This window comes from Castor canadensis, chromosome 2, assembly GCF_047511655.1.
Source record: "Castor canadensis chromosome 2, mCasCan1.hap1v2, whole genome shotgun sequence".
Classification (NCBI taxonomy): Eukaryota; Metazoa; Chordata; class Mammalia; order Rodentia; family Castoridae; genus Castor; species Castor canadensis.
The window spans coordinates 40,212,529-40,218,598 of record NC_133387.1 but is presented as its reverse complement, the minus strand read 5'-3'; positions in this window follow the sequence as shown (position 1 = coordinate 40,218,598).

Below are 6,070 nucleotides of genomic sequence, written 5' to 3'. Positions count from 1 at the left end.
CAGAGTAAACATGAGGTATTATTTGGAAGTACCATTTCACAATAGCTGTGTGGCCTGATAGTCCTGGAGTTTGAATCCTACTTGCAATCTCTACGGCAGCATCGGTAAAATGGTAAGGACACCTTCGCAAGGTTCTGAATATTGAATGAAACAGTATTTCCCCCACAGCCCCCTCCATAAAAGTAATGTTAAAATTCAGTGATACTTGTTAGAATGTGGTAAGTGAGGCTTTAGTGAAGACTATCACCATAAGTACAGGGACCAATGCAACACCATCTTGCAGTAGGGTGTAGAGATTAGGCTTCACTCAAAATACAGCATGGCCAAGTGAGAATTTAAAGCCAAGGAGCAGTGTGTGGGGTCAGTGGATGGAAAATTACAAAGACGAAACGTGTAAGGGGGTGAGGGGGTAGACTGACTAAAGGGACTTAATAGCATCCTTCCTGAAGAGGGCCAGGGTGACCACATGTCACATGGGGAATGGTGGGGGATGAGGAGCCTGATCAGAGGAAGGTGGCATTCTAGCTAAACTGAATTCAAAGGATCTTTTGCTAAAACTGAATTTTACAAGGGAGTGCAAAGTTGAACTAGGGAAAAGGTTTAGAAGCCTAACTAAAGTTTGGCCACACTGAAAACATGAGTTTCCAAAAGGCACTTCCTTCCTGCATGCCTTCTATTCCTACAACATTTTCTACTGCCTGTAACAATTACAGAGGTCAAATCTCAAAGCCCTAGTTTCTGCATGTGTAAATGAATGCTGATAACACCTATCTTAGAGGATTATTGTATGAATTTAGAAAGAATGTTTAAAAAATGCTTAACCTTTAGATGAGTTACCCCTTTAGGATAAAGCTCAAAATCCTTAAATAGGGTCTATGGGTGTTACCTCAGAGGTAGAGCTTGCCTAGCATGCCTGAGTCTCTGGTTTCCAGCAAAGCCTTTAAAATAAGCCAAAATTTTAAATAAAGTCTGTACAAGTTGTGTACTCCAGTCCCCTTTCACCTTCAGTTTGAACTGCTACACACTCCCCAACTCAGCCCCCAAGCCTACTTTCATTTCCTCAAATGTGGGTACGTGTCCAGTTTTGCTTAACATTTAATTCTTTTAATCAACTTAGTGCAATGCCTCATAATAGAGTTGGCACTTAAATATTTGTAAAATAAAATGATCATATATTATGGACCCTCAACAATCACTAGCTTCTTCACTTATTTTGTGTTAATGTTGTCTATATATTTTCCTGTGTTCCCTAATATATTGTGAATTTCATCATTTTCATTTAATAAATGTTGGAGGATGCTGTGGACAGCACATCTACAGGGTTGAACCACTCTCAGATTCGGATTCTGCATATGTAGGTGAAAAGTTTGAGTTAGATTCTCTCTAGACATCTAATTCCAAATGCAACCACTACCCAACTCCCATATGTATAATTCCTACTGTGATACATGGCCATTACTTCCAATTCAATGTGTCTTTAGTGGGCAATCAAAATGCTGGTTGTTGTTTTGGATGTCCACCATCTGAAGCCCTCTTTCACATTTAGAGGATTCCCCCACCTTAGCAGTCTAGTGGTCAAAGATGAAATGCCAAATATTTGTTCAACCAATCACATGTACCAACTGGAAGCTAATAACTCAGAAAAGCAGCTAAAGAAAGTTACAGTTATTATTAGCTGCAGGCATGCAGAAGGTGGCATCTGGGTTGGTCATGAATGTGTTTGTTGTGGTGGCCTCTTGAATTCAGTATTAGCGGTGCAAAGATGCAAGATGTGTGTGTTTCACAAGGGACATCCTGGAGCCCTCTTCCAATCAATCCTGGTATAGTCCATGTGAATTTTGGTGTAGCCAATCTATAAGTTTAGCCAGTCTCTGGTCATGTAGGACAGACCTTGATGGCCAGCAATACTTTGAGTGCCCCAATATACTCCAACAAATTTCTTTTTTTAATTTGTCAAAAGTTCAACATCTTTTTATTTACAGGGCTCTCAAAAGTTACAACCTCATTCCTTCATGATTTATCAAGATCTCAATGTACATAAAAGAAATATGCCAATTTAATTTATATGGGAGAGTCAGAGTTCAAGTTACTGAGTCAGAATGTCCAGGATCTGCTCAGGCTATGTATAGTAGCAGCACTGCTGCTCTCTAAGTGGGAACAGGCAGCTCCACTGTGTTGAAAACACCATCACCAGAGCCCACTCCACAGAGGCTTCATCTTTAGCATGTGCTGCTCACTGCCAAAAGCCATACTGTAATAAAGATCAACTTTTTCTACCACTGGAAATGCTCCTTAGAGGGAACTCTGTTTTTGTATTTGCTTACACAACTCCCTCCCTCCTTAAAGACAGTAACTCAGTGCTCCACACAACATCTGGAATATGGAAAGTGCTCCTAAGTGTTTGCTGGGTGAATGGATGGTGCATGCTAATAGCCAGACATCATAACTGTGAGACCTCTATGCCAAAAACAGGAAGAATGACAAAAGCTTATTGCCATGCCACCTACCTCTGTTCTAGGCCCCTGAAAAATAAGGTCTCACATGCCATACCTACTCTGAGTAGCCTGGGATCATAGTGTGTCTAATAAATTTCTTTTCTGCTAAAATTAGCTATATCTGTTTTCTGTTGCTTAGTACTACAACCCTCATTAAAAGTGTCTTTTCATCTTCTTCTTCAAACATGATCCTCTGCCTTGTGACCTTGAAACTATTTTGATGCTTATTATCTTGTATGTATACTTCAGAATATTTCAGTGAGATGTGTATATGTTTGAAAGTTAACTTTAATCTACACACTCTGGGGTGGGTAATTAGCATTTGAAAGACACTCATTAGGAATCTTCACTACAGAGCTGGATGCCAATATCACTATGTAAATCTGCACTGGAGATAAATTAATTAGCATAAAGAATGAGAAAGGATTTTTCACTGTGGAAATGAGCAGTGTTCCAGATATGTGGTCGCGTGGAATACTGTACCTCACTTCTGCCTTGGCAAGAATGTAGTGGAAGAATCTGCTGATTCTAAAGGACTGACACCTTTCAGAAGGACTCCCTGCATCTGGATTGCTCCTTATTACCTTGCCACAAAGTCCTGTTATGTACTACTTTTGTGTAAGCTTGCTGATAAATATTTGTGTAATAGCACTCAGTCTGAGACTTGTATTCATTGTAATTTACTATTTAGTAGTCAGGGAGGAGACAGCTCTCATCAATCTTTAGTTATTGAGACTATTGAGTTATTATTAAACCTCTGTTTAACAAAAGAACCTGACAATTGTGAACAACCAAATGTTGTTCATTTCCACCCACCCCATTTCTTTCATTTGTCATTTCCTTTCAATTTTCATGACCTCCACCCAGCTGAGGTCCGAATACCCAAACTACTTCAGAAACCTCTGACATGCTTGACATCTTGACTTCAGACTCATCCTAGTTTAATCCATTACATTGGCCCCTGATTGATGTTCTCAGAGCACCACTCTATGTCACTCCTGAGACTGAAACCAGTAACTTCTACAGTCTACAGAACAAATCCAAACTCTCTGGCCAGGAACTTGAAGTCCCCCAGGGCCTTACGTAAATTCTCCTTTCCCTGGTGCTACTTATCCTGAAATCAGGGTTAATTCTTGACATCTGGCACATTCACAGCCAAACACCTGGATGTAAACAGCCACCTGGGAACCACTTCAGTGGCAGGAGATTTCAGAATGTAGTTATTAATGTAATGCTCCTAATAGCTGGAACAGACATTCTTCAACACCTGATTCTATTCAGGCAAGGTCTATGTGCTCCAGGCCAGGAATTTCACCAAGAGGAGTTAGTTTAGACTAGTAATGCCTGTTGAAATGATAATTAAAAAAATCAAGAACAGGAGGATGGAGCAGCACTCACCATTCATAGAAGCTGATTCTATCATACATTTCAATCTTACATGGCCAGGAGCAACGCATGAGACCTATGTCATTTCTTCCCGTGTTCTCTCTTGTTTTCCTCCTTTCTTATTTTAATTCTTCAACCCAGTCTTAGGGCAAAACTAACTCCAGTTCCTCAATTAGATAATTTCACTCAAATACTATGTAACACTTTAAGTTACAACGTGTTTTTACCTACACTATATAATCCTCAGAAAAATTCTTGATGTAAATATTTTTAACATCATTTTACAAATAAAGTAAGCAAGGTCCAGAGAAATTATATTATTCCAGGCCCTCATAACTAAGAGCAGGGACTTCAACCTCCGTCTGTTTTTTGGCTACAAGTTCTGGGCCACCAAGCAGAGCTTTCTGAAAGTCAACCACCTTTTGTGGAAGAAGACAGGTATTTTCCTCTCATCACTGTGCTCACACTAAGTAAGCAAAGTTAACTCTTGGTTACTTAGAATCATCTGTAAGATTTCTAACCTATACCCATACCAGGACCAGCCCATACCAATTAAGTTACTCTGTAGAGAGAGCCCTAGGTGCATTTTTAGAATGTCTTCTCTTCCCTACCCTAATGATTATAATGTAAAGCAAAAGTTGAGAACTACTGAATTCTTACCTTCACTAGGACAGTGGTTCTTCAGGTGTGGTCCCCAGACCAACTCCATCAGCATCACCTGGGAACTAGTTAGAAATGAAAATTATCAGCCCCTATCCACAGATCTACAGCATCAAAGATTTTAAGTGTAGAGCCCAGGTTTTAAGATTAGGTTCAGATGTCTGTGCCTCCTGTCACTTCAAATTATTAATTTCTATATTTAATTTTGAAAACCTGCCTGGTATCCTCTGTCTCGCTATTCTCCATGCACTATCAATAGTGTCTTCTACCACGAGTTCCATTGGTTAATTTTCCTCTCTGCCTACACCTTGACTTAGCCATTTATTATTTATTATGTGAAACAGTGTAGGGTAGTGATGAAGACACAGAGTTCAACAATTTCTTCCATCTGCATCACCTATGAGCTCTGTGCATTTCCCTGTCTAGAAAATGGAAATCACATTTACTCAAATGGCTGTGACAATTAAATGAGGTAGTCTATATATTTAGAACAGTGCCTGAATGTTGTCATTCATAAACCACTTTCACTTTTATATAAGTCAATTGAGCCACTGAAGGTTTCTTTCAGTTTTTTCCTTCTCTGATGTTTCAGCTCAACAGCCTAATATAAAGAACTCAGCAAAGTGAGGCGAGGTAGCTACAGATATTCATAACATTATATCCTTTCTTTTATCTCTGTCACATCTAATTATAAAGACAAAGCAATAACTTGTAAAAGGATTTGGCCCAACTGTCTTCACCTTTCTTCCCCTACTTATCCAATCATTCCATTTATAGATACCTTAAGAGTTTAATAGTTTTCCTTTAATTTTCAACAGCTTTTATGTGTATGTATTGATTCTCAGCATCCACTACTTTCCCTTTCATTTTATAACCCAAATTCTATCTTAGTGACTTACACAGATTTGCAGACAGTATAGAAAATATACTGAGTGGTAAGTTCTAAAATTGCTGCCTCCAGACTTGTTTTTTGTTTCCTTGGTTGTTGTTTTGAGACGTCTTGTTATGTAGCCCAGGTTGGCCTGGAACTTCCATCCTCCTGCTTCAGCCTCTCAAGTGCTGGGATTATAAGTGTGCATCACTATATCCAGTGCTAGGCCAGATTCTTTATAAAGTTCTCATTCATTGGTGATGATGAGAGATGCAGGGTTTGGGAATCACTGTTCTAACCAATACAGAAATGATACTGTTGCAGGATTCTCGAATAGAGAGATGGGACACCAAGGCAATTCTGCAGGAAGCAACATTTTATTGTGCCAGTACGGACTCAGCAGACTCTGTGTCCAAAGGCTGAGCCTCGAGAACAAAGGGTTTTGCCTATATACCCTTTCAAGCAGAGAAGCAAAGCTTAGCCCATATATGGTTGTCTGCAATTTTTATTGGCTACCTTATCCTCAGTGCTATTTGATCCTTTTCAGATCCAGATTCTTTAAGTTTCAGTTTCCTGCCATGCTGTCCCTTCCTCTCGACTACATTATCCCTCCCCACCTATTTCTGACCCACCTAGGGTCAGAAAGCATAATCTTGAT